Source organism: Narcine bancroftii, chromosome 1 (genome assembly GCF_036971445.1).
Source record: "Narcine bancroftii isolate sNarBan1 chromosome 1, sNarBan1.hap1, whole genome shotgun sequence".
Classification (NCBI taxonomy): Eukaryota; Metazoa; Chordata; class Chondrichthyes; order Torpediniformes; family Narcinidae; genus Narcine; species Narcine bancroftii.
Window position 1 is genome coordinate 369,743,210 of NC_091469.1, and position 25,603 is coordinate 369,768,812.

Below are 25,603 nucleotides of genomic sequence, written 5' to 3' on the forward strand. Positions count from 1 at the left end.
TGGCATGTTGGCTTTCATAAAGAGGAGATTGGAATATAGGAGCAGGGATGCCCTCCTGCAGTTGTATAGGGCCCTGGTGAGACCTCACCTGGAGAATTGCATCCAGTTCTGGTCCCCAAATTTGAGGAAGGACATACTCGCTATAGAGGGAGTGCAGTGCAAATTTACAAGCTTGGTTCCCAGGATGGCAGGATTGACATACTCTGAAAGGTTGGAAAGACTGGGCTTATATGCAATGGAGTTTAGAAGGATGGGGGAGACATGATTGAGGTATATAATATTATCAAGGGGCTAGACAGGGTGAATTTGGATTACATGTTCCCAATGTTGGGAGAGACTAGGACTAGAGGGAATAGTTTAAAAATACAGGGAAGGCCCTTTAGGATGGAGATGAGGAGACTTTTTTTTTACCCAGAGAAGTGTGGATCTCTTTGTGAAATGCTTTGCCACAGAGGGTGGTGGGGGCAGATTCACTGGATATGTTCAAAAGGGAGGTAGATAAGGCTCTTGTGGGCAGAGGAGTTGAGGGTTATGGGGATAAGGCAGGGAATGGTTACTGAAGGAGAATGATCAGCCATGATCTGAAAATGGCGGTGCTGGCTCGACGTGCCAATTGGTTAACTCCAGCACCTATTGTCTATTAACTGCGCCTGGTACTTGTTTCAATTAAAAACACTTCAGTTTTAGGCTTTGTTTTTCCCAAATGTGTCAACTCCAACTGAATTCCTCTTATTGCAATGGTATTTCTGCAAATGTGCTGTGACCTGTGTATGACCCCATACCAACCCACAACTTCCTAAGAATATTTTAAATCTATAAGATTAACACAAAACTGTAACATCTACTTCCCACAAAAATCATTTTGAACTTCTAAAATGTCAAAATTTTAAATTACAATCTACAATGTGTTTAATAGATTTCACATTCTTAGACAACATAATATAAATAAAAATTGCAGAAATAACATGTAAATTCAACATCTAGACAGACAATCAGCAATAACATTGCTCTTGCCTCTCAGTTATCGCCAAGTCATATTCTTGCAAAATTAAACTCCAGTTCAATAATCATCTATTATTATTTTTAAATGTACTCAAAAATACCAATGATTTATTATCAGCGTAAACAATGATTTGTCCCATAGCAATGCAAACATATATTTCAAAATGTTGCAGACCTAATACAAGGGACAATAATTCTTAAAACAAATCCATTTCAGATGTTACCAGTACTGTAATGCCAATTTGAATTGCAGCTGGACAAAACAAGTTTGGTTTCGTGTAGTGTTTGGGTGATGGGTTGATGGAATGCATTGACTGGCCATCCACTATTTTTTTGAGCGACAGACCTCGATAACATTAGGCGGACAGACTGCAAAGTTGAAAGCAAGATTTGCAAGGCATCCTAATGGCCCAATTGTGCAGCATTGTTTGGTCCATCCTGCCTCAAAGTCAGTGGAGAGATGCTGTGAGGGTCACTTCTCAGAAGGGGCAACTTGATATGGTGGTCATCCTGATAACCTCTATGGAGGTGGAGCAACACTACCTCCTTCTCTTTGGCTGGACTATAAACTGATGAAATGAGTCCCCCATTGATACTAACAGGCAACCTGCATGTTATTGACATGGAAAATAACTTTATTTTGTATATTCCCCAAAACAGCTCTTTGATAATATGATGTGTGTCTCTGACATCAGTTTAGCCATTTAGACCTACATACAGCATGGTAACAAGCATTTTCAGCCCATGAGTCCGTGCCACCCAACTTACACCCAATTAATCTACCTCTGGTACGTTTTGAATGGTGGGAGGAAACCAGAACCCCCAGAGAAATCTATGGAGACACAGGGAGAACATACAAACTCCTTACAGACAATGTGGGATTCGAAACCTGATCCTGATTGCTGGTGCTTTAAAGGTGCTGCACGACAGCTATGCCAACCATGCAGCCCTTCTGAAGCTTATTTTAACTTGCTGGAAACTTTGAATTACATGAAGCCATATCTTAATGGAAACTATAGGTTGCAATACACAAAAGTGCTGGAGAAACTCAATGGGTCATACTGCATCTATAGAAAGTAAAAATTAACCAATGCTTTGGGCTTTGGCCCTTCAACAGGCATATGAAAGAACAGAAAGTTGCTTGAATGAATAGGTGGGGGCAGGAGGAGAGGAGTAGGGTGAAGGGAAAGGGGGAGGGACACAGCTAACAGGCAAGAGTGGGAGAGTAGAAGAGAAAAAAAGCTGAGGTGATGGGGAGGGTAGCTCTCTGACAGGAGAGGGAAGGGGATGGGGTGCTGGAGGAAAGGAGGCAGAGAGATAAGGATAGAGAGAGACTCAGGGGAGAGGGTTAATGGAAATGGGAGAGTGCCAAGATGGAATATATTATGTTGTTCCTCCAATGGGCAGACATGTTGGTGTTGTAATTGTGTGTGGAATTAAAATGGAAATATAGGCTGTTGTGAGTGATGGAAGCAGGATTAAATGTTCTTTCCTTTACTGAAATTTAAAATATTGCATTGTCTTCTGCAAGGAAGTAGTTTCAGTTATTCTCTTTTTATTTTAATGTTCAGTGGACACATGCTTATTCAGTCTAATGAAGGGTCTTTGACCTGAAACGTTAACTGGCCTCTCTTTCCATAAATGCTGCTTGACTGGCTGAGCTCTTTCAACATTTCTGTTTTATTTCAAATTCCAGTATCTTCAGTTTTATTTGCTTCCCTGTATTTACCATGGATTGAGTCATGATGCTGGATGAGATTGTTTTTGCATAGTATTTTATTCCTGTATGCAACCATGTTTATATAACTCAACATCAAAACTAACATTCTCTATGAGTCACTCCAGCTCAGACAACCTTGCTAAGTCTTTCCCTTCACGTTACCATAACAATGCTTCTTCGCTCTGATTTGAACAATGGATAACCAGCTCATCCAAGCATCACAACAGTTCCTTTGCTTTAAACTGTTCAGTAATCTAAATCACAGGCATATCTTCCACTAAAAATAAGAATAAAAACAATGACCATAAATCAAAGAATGGACTGTATAAAAAGTCAGTCTTTCTCACATACTGTTCCCAACGCATCTGGCTCCTTGTTTTCCCTTCAAATGCGTGCCAGTCCCAGCATCAGCTCTCACCTTACCTCTTTATACTGGCAATCTCCCCTTTCCATTCTCCATCAATGTTGCTCAAGCCACTGATTTTTTTCCACCAGTTTGTTTCTTTGCTCCCAATTAGAGAATCTCCTTTCTCTTGTATCCCCCTTAAATATATATTTGTCACCATTGAGTGGACTGGGCAATGGACCCATTCAACCAGAATTTTAGACAACTGCCACTCAGCCTTTTCCTGCCATTTCCTTTTAGAATTGCCTACTCTCTGTCTACCAAACTCCATATTATCCAAGCTCATTATTATCCTCCATTTGACTAATTCCCTCCTTTCTTCTCTCCCCTTTTCCATTGAGAAAGATCTGTTTGCAATTTTATAGGAGGATGAAGCCGATTCCTGAAGACAGTGCTCCCAGTGTGGGTTAACCAATTGCCTATTTTACACTGAAAAGCAGCGTTATTTCCATATACATGACCCGTCTCTGGAAGCTGGCTTGCTTGTTCACACAGAACAGAAGAAAAATCAGATTGGTGAGTCCTTTTACACAGCAAGCCGGCTTCCAGAAGCGAAAGAGGTGGGATAATGTCGTACAGCCCCTCTTTGCCTCTGACACTATCTACCTTGGCAGATAAAAACTGAGTAAGTAAGGTACAAGGACTGCCTAAAGAAAGCTCTTGGTGCCTGCCACATTGCGCTGCTGAAGATCCAACTGCGCTGGGTAGGTCACGTCTCCAGAATGGAGGACCATCGCCTTCCCAAGATCGTGTTATATGGCGAGCTCTCCACTGGTCACTGAGACAGAGGTGCATCAAAGAAGAGGTACAAGGACTGCTTAAAGAAATCTCTTGGTGCCTGCCACATTGACCACCGCCAGTGGGCTGATATCGCCTCAAACCGTGCATCTTGGCGCCTCACAGTTCGGCGGGCAGCAACCTCCTTTGAAGAAGACTGCAGAGCCCAGCTCACTGTCAAAAGACAAAGGAGGAAAAACCCAACACCCAACCCCAACCAACCAATTTTCCCTTGCAACCGCTGCAACTGTGTCTGCCTCTCCCACATTGTACTTGTCAGCCACAAACGAGCCTGCAGCTGACATGGACATTACCCCTCCATAAATCTTCACCCGCGAAGCCAAGCCAAAGATAATTCTAGCCATTTTTTTTTTACCTGTGGGTATGGTCCGGAGCTATGATTTATACTATTCGACAGATGCTCAAGATAGGCCACTCAGTTTTAGTTGGTTTTTTAAAATATATATTATAATTATTTCTTTATCCCCGTTTTCTTTGATAGGAAATTTATTTCTAATAAGTCACATTTTCACTCTTTGGAATTTATATATGATACTTATACTATGTCGACTTAAACATAGCATTTTAATTGTGTTATTTCTATTCTCTTTATGGTGAATATTATGAAATGCTAATAAAAAGATTGAAAAAGAAAAAGATTTGGAGTTAATAGCACATCATCTTCTCAGAATGTTTCAAAAGGATTAGGTTCCAATTTTAAATTGAATATCACCGATCATGTATGAAAAACTTATTTCCAAAATTTTTCTAAGAAGCATCACCTGTTTTATATTTATCTCATCGGGGATTTGTCTGAATAAAAACATGACAATTTAACTTTAGACACATGGGCTCTGTGTACCACTTTGAATTGCAACAGACAATGTTGTGTACAAAGTAATGTAATGTTAATCAGTTTGAAAGTAGAGTCCCAAACCTCACTGGACAGCGAAAGGTTTAAATCCTGGTCCATAATATTCTTGACTTTAATTAACAGGGCTCGTCTTAGACCAGCCAATTTGTTATAAATAAGAGATATTAAGTCCTTAAAGGGAGGTTGCAGACCAAAAAATATCAAGGATATTTGTCTCATGAGTCCCAGGAAAATCAGGAATCTGATATTGATCAAGGTGTCTAATTTATAAATATCTAAAAAAATAAGCTTTAGTTAAGATTTACAACAAATTATTCAAAAGATGCAAAATTATTGTCAATAAAAGGTCTTTAAAACCCCATCTGTGCCAGTAATTGATAGCAGAGTCTTGCAAAGAAGTTTGAAAAAGGTGATTGGATATAATAGGGTAGCAAGAGAAAAACTCCAAAATCCAAAAAATCTAAATTGTACGCATATTCTCAAACTGTGTTTAATGACCAGGTTGTCTGTTAATTTGTAAAAAATGAGGATAGCGAAGACCCAAAAAGTGCCAAAATGAAAATATTAGAAATTTCAATCTTGGGATTGTATCAAAGTACAATATATCTGAGAGCCAAATATCTCACACAACTATATCATTCTAACTTATCACAGCCAAGGTTTCAGAAGGAGGTGACACTCTTCTGCCCTATATTAATATATTAAACTAATGAAGGACACCCAGGACCACTGGCTGTTATTACTTCAGGGAACATTTCTTCAGCTGTTTCTTTCGAAGTGCACTCTGAATGGTCAAACACACTTTGACTATCCTCATTTTCCATCAGCCTGCCTGAACCATTTGGGAAAATCAAAGGTTCTCATTTGGACAGGAATATCATTAAACTTCAATTCTGTTTATACAGTTATTCTATTATAATTGATTGATGCCTACATCTCTTTAATTTGTTATATAATTGTTCCAGGTGGTTTTATGCAAATTTATTTATGCTGTTACAAGATCAAATCAGCAACCACAAAGAAGGCATATCACACAGGGGTAAAGATAAATAATTACTTTATTAACAAAAAGTTCACCTTCAAACTTTAATTCAAAACCCCCCTTTTATAACAATGCCCACTGGTTACTATGCAAATCTCTATAACAGTGTAAAACTAATAAATTCCCCAGTCTAAATATAACATACATAATTAAAGTCTAAGTTTTATTTCCAATCAGCCCACAGAAAAACTTTGACACAAAACAAACACAAAACACACAGGACTCACAAAACTTCGATTTCAACTGATGCAAAGATCATAAACAAAATTCAGTTTGTTTGATTAAACTGAACCCAAAAGATCTTTGAGAGAGAGAGAGAGAGAGAGAGAGAGAGAGAGAGAGAGAGAGAGAGAGCACAAAATTCAAAGTTGTCTTGTGTTGCTTGCAGAGAGAGGAACAACTGGCTTGGTCCGAATCCTTCTTGCTGCCTTCGGAATGTTCATCCTTTTTGAAATCCCAACATTCTAAACTGTCTTCCAGACCAGGACTCATGCTCTGGGCCTTCTTCCATTCCACAGAACCACCCAGTGGTGGTTTATCATCCAAGTCCAGAAATTTTAGATAATATTCTTCACATGCCCAGTCTGTCTCCCACTCTCTCAGCTGTCCACCTTTCACCTTGGCTCTCTAAGGCAAACTGTCAATTTTTAACATAAAACCACACAACACAATACCCAACACAGAACTCTGTAACAATGCATCCTTCTTCAAATTTTATTTTTAAAGTCAGTTTTACAATTAATCCTTACGTTAAATGTTACACTGGTTATTAAGGGCAGTACTCCAGATTCATTAGAAAACCAAAGCGTGTTTTACCCTTCAGGATTTAAAATCTCTGTCATTGTGCAATTGAATAAAGAGAAATAATGTTAGCTTTTAACTGTGCTTTATTTTTTAAAAAAGTACTAGTTATCTGTTGAATGAATGGGTTTTAGATAGATTTGTCTGTGAATAGTAACTGTAAATTTAATGTTATATAAAATCTAATAATCCATGTTTTATGTAATTGGGAGATATTACTTAAGGATATATATTGGATTTTTTTTTAAATGTAGTGACTATAATGACACTACAAGGGCAGCTTCATTTTGAAAATGGATGAAATCCAGTCTTCATTGCCACTTACAATAGACAAATTACATTAAATTGAAATTGTCGCAAGTCAGGAATTTTTTTGGAGTCCCAAAAGACTGCAAATGCTGGAATCAGGAGCAAACAAATAACTCAGGGAAGGAACTCAGCAGGTGAAGTAGCACCTGTACAGGACATGGGACTGTCAATATTTTAGGTTAAGGCAGTGTGGATTAACCATTAAGCCAAGTAGGCTTACGCCTAGGGGCCTGGAAGGGAGGGAGGCCCAGCAGGAGTGGGATATTTGGCTCCCGGCGGGAGCGGGAACCTCGGCCTCTACAATTCTTTTGACACAAAGTTTAATCGACCCCCCCACCCCGGCATTTATCAACCCCCTTGGATGGGCCCATTTACCCCCAAGGGTTGATATCGACCACTTTGGAGACCCCTAATGTAACTTAAGGTCACCTTATTTATTCAACAAAGGGTGGGTTGGGGGGGGGGGCAAGGTCAGCCTTAAGCGGATAATAGTCAATCCGCCATTGGGTTGAGCCCCTGCTTTAGGACAGAGAGTGTTGAGGGAAGATTGCCATTATAAAGATGCCAGAGGGAGGGATGAGATAGGGTTTGCTAGGTGATAGAAGGAAAGAATATTAGGGATAGGGAAAAGAATATTAAGCAGATGAAATGGGAGGTGGAGGAGGACGGTAGTCTTTAGATAGACTGGGGTTGGGGAGTTAGGAAGATGCAACCATGTTGGGGTAGGGATCGAAAAGTTGAACCAAATTAGAAGAAATCTGTGGATATCTGGTGCTGAACAGGTGTAACGCCATGGGAGAGGGTAGGCAGGGGAGGGATGAAAAAAGTTAAAAGAGAGAGAACATGGGTGCATGGCCAGAGTGGGGAAGGAACAGAGGTGGGACACCAAATAGGGATAGGTTTTATGTTGATTGAATATAATATAATAATAATCAGTATAATAAGGCAAGTGATTCTCAATAGATGCTACTATTTGTTCTCATCCTGATGGACACACTCCATCTGTAGCCACACTTCCAATCAACTTTAATCCATACCACATTTTCCCAAACTGTTTGTTGAAATTGCTTCTATTGCAATTTGTCTTGCATGAAATGTAGGACAATAAAACTTTTGGCTCCTGTGCTGGTCTCAGCCAAACCAATGGGAGATACTCTAAAAGCTAAATATGGTGGAAGCTGGAGACCAAAATAGAAAATGATGGAAATACTCATCTGTGGAGAGGGAAATGGATGACATTTCAGGTCAAGGTATGATGCAGCGAAGTGATGTTTAGTCTGGATCCTACATGATTCTTCTGAAAACTGACTGCTGTAAGGTAAAAACATCATGAGATGGGACCGGAGAAGGAGTCACCCAGTACTAAGGAGTAACAGAATGCAGATGTGACCTTGCACACTCAAGATAAGCTTGGCACTAACAAGAATGATGTGCAGCAGACTAACAGAGAAGGATAGCAACAGTTTATTCATTGGACAATGTAATGGTATGATAAGTACGTATCCTGAGGTATAAAAAAAACACCACTTGCTGATAACGGCAGAATGCGCCTTCTCCAACTAACACTGTTAGTTGCAAGTGTTACAATCCGGTAATAAAGAACAAAGAACCTTGATTTCAACTCAGTCTGGTGTCTGACTCACTCATTCATGAACAAAGCAGACCTAACACTGCTCAAACCAAATTTTTTGTTTATTTGGCAATCAACTGTCTCTGGCAGACCCTGACTTTCCAAGTACACATTGAGAATGGTCACATGGGCCAGATTTCACAACTATCCATAGTGAAGCTGTATCTGAAACAAAACCATTCTCTTCAAAAGAACAAAGATGAAGAGGATTGTGTGAGTTCATATAACCATATACAGCACAGAACAGGCCAGTTTGGCCCTACTAGTCCATGCCGGAACAAATCCCCACCCTCCTAGTCCCACTGACCAGCACCTGGTCCATACCCCTCCAATCCTCTCCCCTCCATGTACTTATCCAGTCTTTCCTTAAATGTAAATAACGTCCCTGCTTCAACCACCTCCACCGGAAGCTTATTCAACATCCCAACCACCCTTTGTGTGAAGAAATTTCCCCTCATGTTCCCCTTATAATTTTCCCGCTTCAATCTCAAACCATGGCCTCTGGTTTGAATATCTCCCACTCTTAATTGAAAAAGCCTATCCACGTTGACTCTCTCTGTCCCTTTTAAAATCTTGAACACCTCCATCAAATCCCCCCTCAATCTTCTACGCTCCAGAGAAAAAAGCCCCAGGCTGCTCAACCTTTCTCTGTAACTGAAACCCTGACATCCTGTCAGCATTCTCGTGAACCTTCTCTGCACTCTCTCTATAATTTGGTGACCAAAACTGCACACAGTATTCCAAATTTGGCCTCACCAATGCTTTGTACAATTTCATCATAACATCCCAACTCTTGAATTCAATACTTTGATTTATGAAGGCCAACATTCCAAATGCCTTCTTCACCATTCTATCTACCTGAGTATCAACTTTGAGGTACTATTTACCTTAACTCCTAAATCCCTTTGTTGCTCTACACTCCTTAATTGTCTACCATTCAATGTATATGACCTATTTAGATTTGCCTTTCCAAAATGCAAACTTCACACTTATCCGTATTAAATTCCATCAGCCATTTCTCAGCTGAATAATTACCCATTCTATACAACAGGAATTTTTCAATTTGCACAAAAAAATTGAGCATTATGTTAGATTTATGTCCGATTTAAAATAATTTATGAATCTATGAAACCTCACATAAAGATTTATACAGATTGATCATCAGCCTGAAGGAGTCTCTCAATGTGTTGTAATACAATGGTTGTTTTCTTGATTTACTGGTCTCCAAATCTCCCTTCTCTTTGCCTCTTTTATAGTCACTTCATCCTCTTGCTGTACTGCGAGAGACACTATTGATCACATTATGCAGGGTTATGTTCATTTAAAAATTCTTCCTTTCCATTAATCTTAGTTTTCACATTCCAAATTTGTATCCTGCTTCTTGCCTCTATTTTTAAAAAAATCACCTTTCACATGGGTTAAGACATTTTCAAAAATTTTCACTGATTTATTTTGGAAGAGCATCTACCTTCAGACTCGTCTTATCCATTTAGTTATTCATTGCTCTCCATACTGGCTTTAGAATGTGATTCGCTGTGTAGTTAGACATCTTCACTCTGAATGTTCCATTTCAATTTCCTCAATCTAACAATTTCCCAAAAGATAATTAAGTCTGGAACTTAAGCACAGCTCTGAACATCCCCTGTCTTTATTCAATTATTTTTCCCCAGCAAATGCTGTTTATTCAACTAGTTTTCTTCTTTTGATGTTGTGAGCCAAAGGTCTTATTTCTATGCCATTCAAATCTGTGGTTCTTTCACTTGTCCATGATGCAAATAAAAGTAGAAGAGAATGCAGAATCATTGTTAACAGCTGGGAAAGCTTTGTCAGAACCTATACAAGCTTACAACCCTCATAGGTTGGGTGCAAGGTACTGAAGTTTTCATTTCAGAAGATTATTCTATGTAGAATAATTTTTTTACGTGTGATATGATCTTTAGGAAGTTCTTCGCAGAACTAATTTTGGTGAGAAAGGTAGTTTTAGTGGCAAGTAATTGTGAAATATCATAATTAAGATGGGGAGAAATTTACTTTCTTGATGAATGGTAATCTTTGGAATTCTGTACCCAAGAGAGCTGTGGTAGAAAAGTCTCAAAGGTTGTGGTTGATAAGATTTTAGATAAGAGAGAAAAGGATTACGAGTATCAGGCAGGATTATAGAGGATAGAATATTACAGCAGAGTACAAGCCCTTCAGCTCACAATATTGTGCTGAGTTAAGTGAGAAAAATCAAGATTAGTGCAGCCAGTATATTTTTAAATGGCAGATAATGCTGCAGGGGTCATTCGGTCAACTCCAACTCTTAATATCTATGCCATAAAATCTGCTATCTTCATGGAAGTTTGGATTCTTTTTGGAATTTTCAAACCTTCTTTGAATAGGAAATGACAAATGATGATGAGGGATGTGTTTGACTACAGGAGGAAAGTAAAATCTGTCAAATGGACAGGTTAGGAATGTTGGTTAGAAAAGGCAAAATTATATGTTGGAGCTAAGAAGAAGAAAAGAAAATGCACTGCATTGGCAACATTTGAAATTGAATAAAGGAACAGATGGGCCGTAATGGTGGCAGTGTGAGAAGACAAGGCCAATATAATATTGAAGCGAATCATTAATTTTATGCTGAGAAGCATGAAATACAAATGGAATTAAAAGAGAAGTTAGAGAAAAAAAATCAATACACAAGGGTATTTAGAATGTGGAATTCTCTGCCACAGACTGGCATTGAAACTCAGGTCATAAATTCTTTTCATATGAAATTAGATACTTATTTGAGAAAGACTTTTAAATGATATTAAGTATGAACAAGAGAATGAGATTGGCTAGGATGCCTCATGTGGTATGAAATAGTAACTGGAATGAAATAGTAACATTCTTAAGGCCATAACTGTCTAAAGAGCTCATATTTGCTCTGTGACATTCTATGCTACCATGACTCTATAAACTCCAGTTCATTCCATTTATAAAGGAAGAGCTTCATGCAGTTTGCTTGAGCATCTGTTGCAATGATAGCTATATTTAAGCATTTAATTTTCTAGACTGGATTATGAACTACCTTGATAGTTAGTTTATTTTATGAGAATAATCTTTTCTTTGTTATTCCTCAGTATTTGTCAGTTAGTGTGCAGCTCATTATTCATCAGCCAGTGAGATGAGGGGTGAGAGAACTGATCTGAAGGTTCTCTGCTACACTGCAGTGGAATGCCATGCATGTTGGCATGGTAAATGGATAATTATTAAATGTGATTGGAGTTATTTAGTGGTGAAGCAGGCACAAAGTACGAGTCTAGTTTTTATTTTTCATGCTTTCTTTATCCTATCTACCACTAATATTACCTCTTAACCTTGGGAATATAATCTTGCTTTGTATCTCAAGGTATAATTAATTAATTTCTCTTGGTGAATTTTTTCTCAAAATATAAGGTTCACTGACTCACTAAATAGATAATTATTAATTAGTTGAAGAACAGAATAGATAGATACTTGAGATTAGCTGCAAATCTTCTGGGTTACAAAAGAAGGTAAGAAAATAGGAATATAAGAAAAGAGGTCACAGCCCATCAAATCTACCCTGTCATTCAATATGGTCATGGCTGATCTGCCCCAGTCCTCATTTCTTCCCCCACCCCCCCCCCCTGCCCAATTCACAATAGTCCTCATTTCCCTGACCTTTCAAAAATGTTTTGATATCTTCTTTTAAATATCTTTAATGTCCAGGGATGCATCTGTACAAGAAGTGCACATGCTTCAGTTTTAAATGATTCCTTTAATGAGTTTAAATGATTAATTGAGACCTCCCCTACTGTCCATGCTCCTGGCAAGTTTCCAGTCATTAGAAACTAAAATTGATGACCTCAGGGCAATGCTACTTCATCAGAAAGAGCTGAGATAAATCTCAGTTGTTCATCGCACCAAGACCTGGCTAACGGAGAACACACCAGACACCATGATCTGACCAGAGAGCTTCACCATTCACTGAATGGATCAGAACTTAGATTCTGGTAAATTGAGAGGGGGCAATATGTGCTTTATATTTAATACCGGCTGGTGCACAGATGTTTGGATCATGTCAACCTCCTACTCCACTGCCTCAGAGCAAATACCAATCAAATGCAGACCCTTCGATCCACCCTGAGAGTTTTCTCATCAGCAATTCTCACTGGAATTTATATCCCTTCTGATGCCAATTACAAACAGGCACTTGTGGACCTGCATGATGTGCTCATTAAACAAGAGACACCCCATCCTGACGCATTACAAATCATTGTTGATGAATTAAACCAAGCCCATTTCAAGGAAACCTTGCCCATTTGGGACCAGCATGTAACCTGCTGTACCAGAGGTCCTAGCACACATGATCACTGCTACACCAAACCTACTGTTCTTTCCTGAGACTGCATTTTGGCAAGTTGGATCACCTGGCTGTGCTCCTGCTGCCTTTATACAGACAGCCTAAAAAGTGAGGCTCTTTAGATTAGTACAGATAGAAGGTATCATAGGACACTGAATAATGGTAACAGGATTGCCTGAAGTCAGCAGATTGGCGGTGTTGAAAAGTTCAGGGGAGGATCTGAATGATTAGACCAGAATCTTTACAGACTTTATCAAAATAGCTGTACCACCTAACCTGGTGCTCTGGATGAATAATGAAATCTGGAACCTGCTGAGAGCAAGATCACTACACAAGAAGCAGGTACGACATACAAAAAGCCATCTCTCAGGTGCAGTAGAGATTCCAGATGATAATGGAAACAACAAAGGATATCCAACAGCTGTGGCAGGGGCTAAATGACATAACCTGCTAGAGAACCAAATCTGGTGCAGGAGGAGATAGCAAAGCTTCACTCCCATATAAACTCAGTGTCTTCTAAGCCCATTTTGACCAGCAGAACAAAGAATAACCATTGTGTACCCCATGTGGCCTGGTGGTCCTCTGTTGTCAGTATCTAAGGATAATGTCTGGAGTGTGAATCCAAAGAAAGCATGCTTTTCAGATGGAGTACCCAGCTGAGAACTGAAAACCTGTGTTGACTAAATTGCCAATGTATTCACGGATGTCTTCAACATCTCACTGCAGAGGGGCATGGTGCTGATCTGTTTCAAACAGGGATCAATTGTACCTGCACCTGTTAAGAGTTCGGTAAGCTGCCTAAATAACTACTAACCTGTGGTGCTCACATCCACAGTGATGAAGTGTTTTGAGAGGCTGGTATTGAAGCATATCAGCTTCTGTCTGAGCAGCGACATGGATCAGTTCCAATTTGCCTACTGCAGCAACAGGTCTTTGCCAGATGCCATCTCATTGGCTCTACAGACAACCCTGGAACATTTGGACAGCAAAAATGCATACATCAGAATGCTCTTAATCCACTACAGTTCAGCATTCAACAGCATTATCCCCTCAGAATTGATCAACAAACTCCAAGACCTGGGAATCAACACCCCAATGTGTAATTAGAGCCAGGATTTCCTCACTTCCAGACCACAATTGGTAAGAACATCTCCTCCAGAATCTCCATAAGTACTAGAGCAACATCGGACTGCCCTCTTAGCCCATTCTACTTGTTTTACACCAATGTCCGTGTGGCTCAGTATGACAATAAAGCCATCTACAAACTTGCTGATGATGCCACAGTGTTGTGTTGTATAAAAGGTGGTGATAAATCAGCATATAGGAGGGAGATTCAAAACTTGGCTGGATAGTGCACTTACAACAACCTCACACTCAATGTCATCAAAGCTAAGTAAATGATTGTGGACTTTAGGAAGGGAAAACAAGAGGTATACATTCCAGTGATCATTGGGGGAAAATCAGAAGTTGAGAGGGTGAGCAAATTTAAATTCATGTGAGTCATCATCTCGGATGACCTTTCCTGGATCAAACACATGAATGACATTGCAAATAAAGCACATCACCGCCTCTACTTCCTCAGCAGTTTGTGGAGATTTGGTGTAACATCTGAAAACTTGGCAACTTCTACAGATGTGGAGTGGAAAGTATGCTGACCTTTTGCAACACAGCCGGGTATAGGGCACCAATAACTCTGAAAGGAAATTCCTACAAAAAAAGTAGTGGACACAGCCCAGTACATCATAGGCAAATGTCTCCCTACAATCAAGAAAATCTACAGAGAATGCTGCCATTGGAGAACAGCACCAATCATAGAGGATCTGTACACAACAGGACATGCTCTGTTGTTGCTGCTGCCATCAGGATAGAGGTGTTGGTGCCAAAGACTTGTACTACCAGGTTTCAGGAACATTTGATACATCTCTATCATCTGATTTCTAAACAACAAACTCAATCGGAGACTCATTTAAGGACAGTTACTTTGCACATTACTTATTATAGAATATTTATTTTCTGTGTTTCACAGTCAGTTTGTTTCCACTTCTTTTTTAAAATCTTTTTCTCTTTTTTTACATTTTTCTCTTTTGTCTAGGTATCTTTTTTTTTGAATACAGTTTTTGTTTGCACAACTGATCAGTAGAAATGCTGCCTGGTCCACAGGAAAAGAATCTCAGGGCTGTATGTGATGTCATGTATGTATTCTGACAATAAATCTGAACTTGGATCAGCACCCATGACAAATATCACAATAAGTTCAAAATTCCTTTTCCAAATTCCAACTCTCTTCCTAACAACCAATTGTTGAACGTGCTGCACGTGATATTTCTCCATTTAGCTTATTCCTCTTATTGGAATGCATGACATCACACTTTGCTGCCTTAAAATTGATTTGCCAAATTTTTGCCCAATTACTCATTCATTCTTATCTTTTTGCAGAGTCCAAATCACCTTATCCCATCATGTTCTCCCACCTATTTTCAAGTCATCAGTAAAAGAATATCTGGCGCTCTCCTCGAAGCCATTGAGATGCAAGAACTGATCCTTGGACACTACCACTAGTTACATATATCTGGCCTGAAATTGCTTTTTTCTGACTGTCTTTTTGGGAGGACGAATCTCCAATCCATGCTAAAATCACTTCTAATGCCATATGGTCTCAAGATTTTATGTGCACTTCATCAAATGCCTTCTGAAAATCTCAATGCACTATATTTTATGTTCCCTCTATTGACTCTCAATTTGTCTTTTACTTTACATAAAAACTCTTTAGAATAGATTTGGTTACATTATCTATTACTTATTTGATTATAAATTCCAATGCAGTAAAACCCCTATTATCCAGAATTCAAGCAACTGGCAACCTCAAGCAACTAGGACCAAAAAAAAGAAAGGGGAAAATAAGTAAATGAAACTTTAAAAATAAATGAAAATTTAAATAGAGAACATTTACTTCTAAAAATACAAACCTTTGGTGAAGATGGGAGCAGATATTCAACCAGCAGAGTACCTTGGTCATGTTTGCTCATAGCAGCTGTTTGAATAAAGTTTGAATAAAAATTTTCTTGAATAAAATGGTGTCACCCAGGATGAAGAGCTGGTTGATGCCGCTCGCCATTGGGATGACTCTCTTAAAATGTCTTCTTATCTTAGTAAGAGCCTTTATCTTTATTTTAATATTATCAAATATATTAGTAAGGCTTTATCTGTAAACTTGGGGGCAGGGGGATTTTATCTATAATGTTGTTCATCTTTCAGACGGCTCCATGTAGGGGGAGCCTGCAGATGCAGCAACAGTTTAAGGTTTTCAAAGAATACCACTGGAAATAAAGTAAAATGCTTTAAGGTTTACACATTCATGCAAGTAAGGTTTGTTCAGTGTAAGTACAGTATAGTATTTTTGTCTTTTAAACTGTTTATTCTTAATGTAGGTGTACAATTTCCATAGGTGATGGATTCCAGAGTTTTACTTTCAATCATTGAACATACAGAAACATGCCCTTCAACCCATAATGTCTGCACTGAACATGATGCCAAAATTATACTGTACTAACACACTGCAGCTTGCACACGACATATATCCCTCAATTTCCTGCAAATTCAGGTGTCTATCTGGAGACCTGTTTCAGGCTACTTTGTATCTATTTCCACTACTAACCCTGGCATCCCTTCCATGCATCTATTACCCTCTGGGTAAAATAAATTGCCAGCACATCTCCTTTAAACCTCCCCAAATATCACTCACTTTAAGATCATGTTCTCCAGTATGTAACACTTTTACTCTGGGGTAAAAGGATTTTGACTGACTACCCTATCTATCTATTCCTCTCATAATTTTATAAACATCTATCAGCCTCCAACATTCCAGAGAAACTAACCCAAGTTTGTCCAACCTCTCCCATAACTCATACCTTCTAATCCAGACAGCATCCTGGTAAATCTTTTCTGTACCATTCAAAAGCCTCCATATTCTTCTGAAAGCGTCCACATCTTTCCAGCTATTCCTCCTGTAATGGACATGAAGATCACAGACTAATATGTATCCACTTTTTGTCTTCTTCCTTTTTAGATTCACACTTGTTGTTTTCCAATCTTCTCGTACCTTCCCAGAATTCAATTTGAAAGATTTTGGCCATTAGCACACTACCTCTGCAGCCACATCCTACAAAATCCTCAGGGGTAGGTAATTGGGTTCTGATGTTGTTTCTGCCTTCAGATGAGTTAGCTTTTCCATTACTTTGTTTCTTTTGTTAACAATTGCTATGTTCTTCCACATTGTCAGAAATTAGCACATCAGATATCTTTGTTATTTACCGTGCCCTCTACCATAAAGAAATGACATAAAATATTGATTTAAATTATCTGCTATTTCCTTGTTTTCTGTTATTAATTTCCCTGTTTCACACTTAACCTAGCTAACCTTTGTCTTTTAATGTAACACTACAAGTTCTTGGTGTTTGTTTTGATATTATTTGCCAACTTTCTCACATAATCAAATCACTGGCTCCTTTTCTTTAGTTTCTTGCTGCTAATTCTTGTAAAATTCCCAGTCCTCTGATCTACCACTAGCAATTGCCACTCATATGCTTTAGTCTTTAATTGGATATTTTCCTTGACCTCTCTTGTTTACTACAAATGGTTTATTTTCTTCTGAGTCACCTTTTCTTTTTGGGATTGATTTCTGCCAGGTGACATCCACTGTTTAAATATCTGCTACAGCTTATCTACCAATCCATCCTTTAGCCTATTTACCAAGTTCACTGCATTTATACCATTATAATTACTCTTATTTAAGTTGGAAACGTTACTTCTGAACCATGGGTGTTAACTCCCAAACTGTTCAAATATTTCCATATTGTTATTCCTATTCCCCATGGGAATCCAATCTCATTACACATGACCATATCAGTGGTTGATGTTCCCAGTGATAAATTATAATGATTTGCAGACACGATTACTCTAATATTTCTATAAACGGAAACATTTCCCTTTGTGTGTGCTTTTATTGTTGACCTATTGGGCAGCAAATATTGTGTATCTGTTTTTCAGTGTCTGGAATATTCAGATTGCAGCAAGTATGAGAAATCTTGGTGTGTCTTGTAAATAAACCTTCATATTCTGCAGATTACAGTTATGTTCTGAATACAGGCAGCCCCAGCATTACGTAGTTTGGGTAACAGAAATTATCCTTATAGAATTCACAAATAATTACCCAAAAATTTGAGATATGGAATAAAATTTGTTCTCATAGAATTTAAGTGAAAATAAAAGAAAATTAATACAAAATTTACATTTTTATAGTCACATTTCATGATATGATATGAGAGTACATTGTCATATACAAAGAACCATAGAACATTGCAGCACAGAAACAGGCCTCTTCGGCCCTTCTCGCTTGTGCTGAACCATTTTTGTTTGCCTAGTCCCATTGACCTGCACCCAGTCCATAGCCCTCCATACTTTTCTTGTCCATGTAACTGTTCAAATTTTAAATGTTAAAATTGAGTCCACATTCACCACTTCATCTGGAAGCTCATTCCAAACTCCCACCACTCTCTGTATGAAGTTCCCTCTAACTTTTTCCCCTTTCACTCTTAACCCATGTCTTCTGGTTTGTATCTCACCTACCCTCAGTGGAAAGAGCCTATCTACATTTACTCTGTCTATCCTCCTCATAATTTTAAATACCTCAGTTAAATCTCCCCTCATTCTTCTACAATCCACGGAATAAAGTCCTAACCTATTTAACTTTTCCCTGTAACTTAGTTCCTGAAGTCTGGGAAACATCTGAGTAAATCTTCTTTGCATTCTTTCCATCTTATTGATATCTTTCCTGTAGGTAGATGACCAAAACTGCACACAATACTTCAAATTTGGCCTCATCAATGTCTTATACAACTTTACTATAACATCCCAACTCCTATTCTCAATTCTTTGAGTTAAGAAGGTCAAAATGCCAAAAGCTCTCTTTACAACCCTATCCATCTTTAACGCCACTTTCAGGTTATTGTGTATCTGTATTCCCAGATCCCTCTGTTCTACTGCACTCTTCAGTGCCCTACCATTTACTGTGTATGTCCTTTCTTGGTTTGTCCTTCCAAAATGCAACACCTCACTCTTGTCTGCATTAAATTCCATCTGCCATTTTTCAGTCCATTTTTCTAGCAGGTCCAGATCCCTCTGCAAGCTTTGAAAACCTTCTTCACTGTCCACAATGTCTCCAATCTTAGTGTTATCTACAAACTTGCTGATCCAATTTACCTCATTATCATCTAGATAATTGATATAGATGACAAACAACAATGGATCCAACACTGATCCCTGAAGCACATCACTAGACATGGGCCTCCAATCTGAGAAGCAATCATCTACCACTATTCTCTGGCTTCTCCCATTCAGCCATTGTCGAATCCAGTTCATTACTTCACAATGAATACCTAGCATTTGAACCTTCCTGACTAACCTCCCATGTGAGACTTATCAAAGCCATTACTAAAGTGCACGTAGACAGCATCCACAGCCTTTTCTTCATCAACATTCCTGGAAACCTCCTTGAAATACTCTATAAGATTGCTTAAACACGACCTACCATGCACAAAGCCATGTTGACTATCCCTAATCATTTTTTGGCTATCCAAATATTTGTATATCCGATCTCTTGGAAAACCTTCCAATAATTTACTGATGTCAGGCTCACTAGCTTATAATTTCCAGGGTTGCTTTTTGAGTCTTTTTTAAACAACAAAACTATGTGAGCTATACTCCAATGTACAGATGCATTGAAATCCTAACTTGCTGTAGCCTAGCAAGTATGCCAGATATACCAACAAAAATAGTATAAATTAAATTACTACTGTGCAGCAAGATCCAAGAAAGATCATAAAAATAAATATTCACAGTTGCAGTTAGTGCAAAAAATGTGATGTTTTAACAATGCAGACAGATTTTATAGTGGTCCCAATGGTAGTACGGGAAGGAAATGAGCCTGATTGCTCTCAGAAAAAAAACTGTTGATGAAAGCAGATGTGGTCAACTTCAGTCTTCTGTACCTTCTGCCTGAAGGAAGTAGTGACATCGTGATCAGGGTTAATGGGGGTCCTTTATGATGTTGCTTGCCTTCTTGACATGGCCCTTCACATAGATGTGTCCATGGATGGGAGGTTTCTGGCTGTGAAGGATCTGGTTATGTTTGCCACTCTCTGCAGCCTTTTCAGTTCCTAAGCATTCAAATTTACAACCAGGCCAAGATGCAACCAATCAATATGTTTTCCACAGTAGACCAGGAAAAGTTAGTGTGTTTAAACCTCCTCAGATTTCTTAGATGTAAAGATGTTGTTATGTGTTCTTCACGGTTGCATCCATGTTTGGCTCTAGATGAGGTCATCCTATGTGTGGATACCAAGGAACTTGAATGTACTAACCCTTTAAACCTCATCCCATCAATGAAGATATGTTTGTGGTCCTGACCTCCTCTTTTCAAAGTCCATAATAAGCTCCTTGGCAATGCTGACATTAAGAACAAGATTATTCTTCTGGCAGGATGCTGATCTTGTATTCTGATTTATCGTTTCCCATGGAGCTAAACTTGGCTGCATGATCATGAGTATAGAAGGACTAGAACAGGGGACTAAGCACACTGCCTCGAGTTGCTCCTGTGTTGATGGTCAACAAGGAGGAGGTGATGTTGACCATTTCTACTGACAGGAGTCTGCCAAGGAAGAGAGTTCCAGATACCAGAGTTTGATTATTAGTTTTGCCAGTATGACGGTCTTAAAAGTTGAGCTGTAGTCAATAAACAACAACCTGGCATAGGTTTTCTTGTGGTTCAGGTAAATGAAAGCAGAGGGAGGCCCAGCAAGATGGCATCTGCTGTTGTGATGATAAGTGAATTGAAATAGGTGCAGGTCCTTCTTGATGCAAGTGCAGATGACCCGGCTTTGCACCATGGAAAATTGCAAAATGTGAATCATTTAAGCACAACACTGATTGCTGTTTGAAGTACATGTTGCTTGAAAACTGACCCATTCTATAGTCCAAAAAAAATGCAAGACCACACCTCTGGATTCCAAATATATTATTGGCTGGCTGCTTCACTGGAATTCTTGCCCCCATGATTGTAAACCCGTTGATGCTGGAATCTTTGCCTTGTGGCAGCTTTCCCTTTTGTCATATCTGGTGAGCTACTTCAAGATAACTTCCCAACACTTTACCATTTCACCAAAGGATATAAATTATATTTCAAATCACAGGGACCAATCTGTGCCAGAATGAGCACCCCACCAGTTTTCTCTTCCAGCCAACCTCTCAGAAGTCACAATAGACCTTTTTATCTTTAACATTTCTGTGCTGTGGGAAGTTTGCTTTGCTTCTAAGGTCAGCATCCCACACTTCCTGCTTTAGCAATGTCTCACATTAACGTGATACTTTTCTAATAAGCCTTGATGACAGCTGAGCCTTTCCTGTGCACAGCTTGTAACAGGTTTGGTGTTGTTCACTTCCTGTTCTACAGAGATGATAACACATTTCCAGGATGGTTCCAAAAACACTGTAAATGTAAGGGCAGAAAATAAGTAGAATATATAGAAAATGAAAGAAAAAAAATAGAGCAACATGTTTGATAATGAATTCAATGGAATAGAATTCTAATTTAGATACTTGACTGAAACATAGAACAGATATCACGGTCACAATAATTATTTATTTTATTTACACTTTATTTTTATTTTTGTCTTCTTTTGGATTTGTTCTTAGTTGATGATTAAATCTAATAATCAATGCTAATATTGTTCTCCCTTGACCTGACAGCTCATTAAAGGATTTGATTATGTAATAACCAGTAATTAAAGGATTATGAACTCTTTGATTTAAATACAGTACAACTAAAATCTATTACGACCAAGGCGATCCAACTGCACATGCTATTGACTAAATACAATAGAATTATTGATGGGTTTATAATCAGGAGGAGATTGTTCAGCCATTGTGTTCTTTTTTTTTTATTATAAACACAGCAACCTGAAACTACACGTGAAATTTTAAAAAAAAAATCAGAGTTTTGATCTCTGATATCTGGCAAGGTGTTCACTCCAGAAGGAGTGAAGGGGTGACCTGTATTTCACCTCACACCAATGCATCTATTTGGTCCTCTTGGTTGAGAATTGTGATTCAAGGGAATGACCATGCCATGTACAAAGCTTTTAGGGAAATGACTCCAGTGGAAAAAGTGAATTGATTCATGTGCTGCTTTCCAAGGAAGTGAAAGAAGACAAAGATAAATCATCTCCTAATGGGTTTCTTTTGTTGTGTCAAATAGCGTACCATATTTTCCTTTTAAAAATGCCCATGGGTGCTGCCTAGAAATTGATTCTACAGCAAGACATTCCACTTACCCAAATCAGTTGTAAAGGTGTTTCTCCTAACTCATCCCTTACTCTTTTTGTGACAATTATACAATTATGGATTTTGTACAACACTGAACTGAGAAAATTCACCCTGTCAACATTCAAAATTCTGGAAAGTTTTTCAAACATTTCCCCTGTTTCTTCTGTTTTAGTAAAATGTATAGTTTTGGATTTTAAACAATCTAAAGTTTACAAACAGATCCAAGTGAACATATTTTTCAAAGCAGACAAATAATTGCTGGAGAAACTGAACAGATCAGACAGTATCCACAGGAAGAAGTAGTCAGTCAGTGTTTCGAGTCAAAATCCATTATCTAAGTTATGGGAGATCACATGAAATAATGTTCCCAGCTTCTCTTCCCTTTAGATTTGTTTTTAATCACCTGGTCAACCTTAAACCTAATAGGATGAACATTGATATTTCTAATTTAATGTAACACCTACCTCCATTTGATTCCACTGTTTCAACCTTTACTTATTCCCGTACTTAACTCCCTCACTCCAACTTTTCTTTACCCCACTTCCTAATGGTTTCTTCCTCTACCTGTCTTTTCAAATCTTTATGCCTTCTGTCCTATTGTCTTTGGGCTCCTCCCCTAGCTTATTTTCCTCTTTATATTTGTTATAAAGGGTTTTGGCTTGAAACATTGACCTGTTGAGTTCCTCCAGCAATTCTTTGTCAATTCAAGATTTCAGCATCTGCAGCTTTTGTTTTTTTCAAATATCTTTTAAAGCTGTTTGAACCCATGGTTACATAACAAACCCAATATTCTATCTTCCTCTACAAAGGACAGATATTATCAGACTGAATGGGGAAAACATTCTGCTTCCCTGCATTGGTTCCCAAACTAAATGTAAATTTGTTCAACAGTAGTATTAAACAGAAACAAATGTTTGTGAGCAAGGAGTATTCATAAATATTTGTAGACTGTCAATCTTAGATTTATTGAAATATCTATTAGTTAACATCCTTTGCATAATATATAAAGGTTAAAGATGTTTGAAGTAAATTACTTCATCAATTGGTCAATCAACTTTTTGGTATCTCAGTGTCCATGGTAACCAAAAGAATGTGTGATAAATTCCCAAATTCCCAATTGTCTCAACCTTCAGATTTCCTGTCAGAGTACATACATGACATCACATACAACCCTGAGATTCCTTTTCCTGTGGGTGTGGCAGAATTACCACTTATTAGTAGTGCAAAAAAATGTACATAGAGTATATATGTAAACAAATAAAAAAACTGTAAACTAATTATGAATGTAAACAAACCTTGTGCAATAGAGAGAATTTTTTTAAAAATCAATAAAGTCCATAAGTAAGAGTCCTTAAATGAGTTCCCAATTGAGTTTTTTGTTGAGAAGTCTGATGGTGGAGGGATAGCAAGTGTTCCTGAACCTGATGGTGCAAGTCTTATGGCTCCTATATCTCTTTCTTGATGGCAGCAGCGAGAACAGAACGTGTACTGGGTGGTGTGGATCATGGATCCTTGATGATTGCTACTACTCTTTGTCAACAACATTCCCCGTAGATGTTCTTGATCATGGGGAGAGTTTTGCCAGTCAGCACACTTTACACCACACATCTATACAAATTTACCAGGGTTTCTGACATAGTACCAAACCTCTGCAAACTCCTGAGGAAGATGACCTGCTTTCTTCATGATGCCATTAGTGTGTTGGATCCAGCAAAGATCCTCTAAGACTCCCAAGAACTTGAATTTGCTCACCTTCTCCATTTCTGATCCCCAATAATCACTGGATTGTATACCTCTGGTTTACCCTTCCTGAAGTTAACAATCAGCTCCTCATTTTGGTGACATTGAGTGCAAGGTTGGGGCACCATTCACCCAAGTTTTCAATCTCCTGATTGAAACTTTCTGATTGATCTATAAGAATATGACCTGTTCTCTTACACCAAGATAAATTCCCTGTTTGCATTCGATAGATGTTTCGATTGACTCTCATATTGGATGGAATTGTAGCTCATCAAAACTAATTTTTATGAGAATTAGATGCTGTGGTACCTAACTCTTTCCAAACCATAACCCCAGCCACAGCTTTTATAATATCACCTCTCATTTCCAGACCTCTTGTTCCTTTGAGCCACTTTCCAGGCTTCCCTTTTCTTCATCCTCCATCTAAGCATCCCTTTAGAATCTGCTGCCTCAGAGGGATGGAGGTGCTGTGTGACTTCCGTTTTATGAGTGTATAGTCTGGACAGATAATCTGATTTACACTTCTGCTCTTTTATAATTATTTGTTCAGTTATATCTGAACCAGAAAGAAATAGGTCAGCCTTTCTTAGTACTGGGTGCCCCTGTGAGTGATCTTAAAACTGCTACTTCTGCATCACTCAGGGAAATAATTATTAGTGATTGTGTAACTGGACAACTGGAAATTTACATTCAACTTAAATAAATCTGGAGAAAAAGACAATGTGTCAGTTGTGGAGACCAAGGAATTCTCATGCAATGTGACTTCATATCCAAATCAGTGGTTGATATGTTGACCAAATTTCCCAATGAAATTACTCGTTTATCACCAGCACTTTCCCAAGAATGAGGAATAAGTAATCTGTTTTGTTAGATCAGAGACATTTCCTCTGTTCTCTTCGACGCTCTCCTAGAAAAGGGTGGCAATGTTAGCGTAGTGGGTAGCACCAAACTATTACAGAGCCCAGCAACCTGAGTTTGGGTTCACCACTGGATGTAAAGAGTTTCTACATTCTCCCCAGGCCCATGTGGGTTTCCTTTTGCTGCTCCAGTTTCCTCAGAAAGTTAACGAGTCACTTGAGTTTATTTGGGTAGCATAGGCTGGAAGTTATTGGGTTGTATCTCTAAAATTAAATCTTTGCAGCATTTCATATTTTAGAAACAAAATTAAAATATCAGATTAATTACCTTTCTACAGTAACTTAGAATCAAATTTGTTGCAGTAGTCTGAGGACGTTACAGTACTGGTCAGACTAGGGAAGGAGAAAGCACAGACAAGTGAAAGTGAAATATCAAGAACATATATCTGTATCTGAGCATCATTGCTCTTCTTGCACTTGTTAGTTGGACAGCCCAAAACCAATTCTCTCTGCTCAATCCTTAATTCTTCTTGTAGGATTAGAATGGTTAGGATCTGGACTCTGTGTGGCTGCAGGACCACTGGAGGCAAATCCATGGACTCTTGGTGACTCGGAAGGTCTCTCTTTTGCTTTTTTTTCTCTGACCGTGAGAGGTGCTTCCAGCAGTTTCTGCTGATGGCAAATCTGTCTGCCTTATGGCAGACTAAAGCAAATTT

General features: G+C 38.5%; 1 long non-coding RNA gene across 5 annotated transcripts in view; it reads left to right on the top strand.

Annotated features, from left to right (window-relative positions):
- Positions 1–25,603, top strand: part of LOC138751012 (uncharacterized) — a 108,947-nt gene that overhangs the window by 52,967 nt on the left and 30,377 nt on the right. For 4 of the 5 annotated variants that reach the window (XR_011349668.1, XR_011349671.1, XR_011349673.1 and 1 more), the window contains exon 3: positions 16,979–17,088. The exons of the other annotated variant lie outside the window; for it this stretch is intronic. This is a non-coding gene — a long non-coding RNA (uncharacterized lncRNA). The remainder of the gene's footprint in view (positions 1–16,978; positions 17,089–25,603) is intronic. 5 annotated transcript variants of the gene reach the window in all.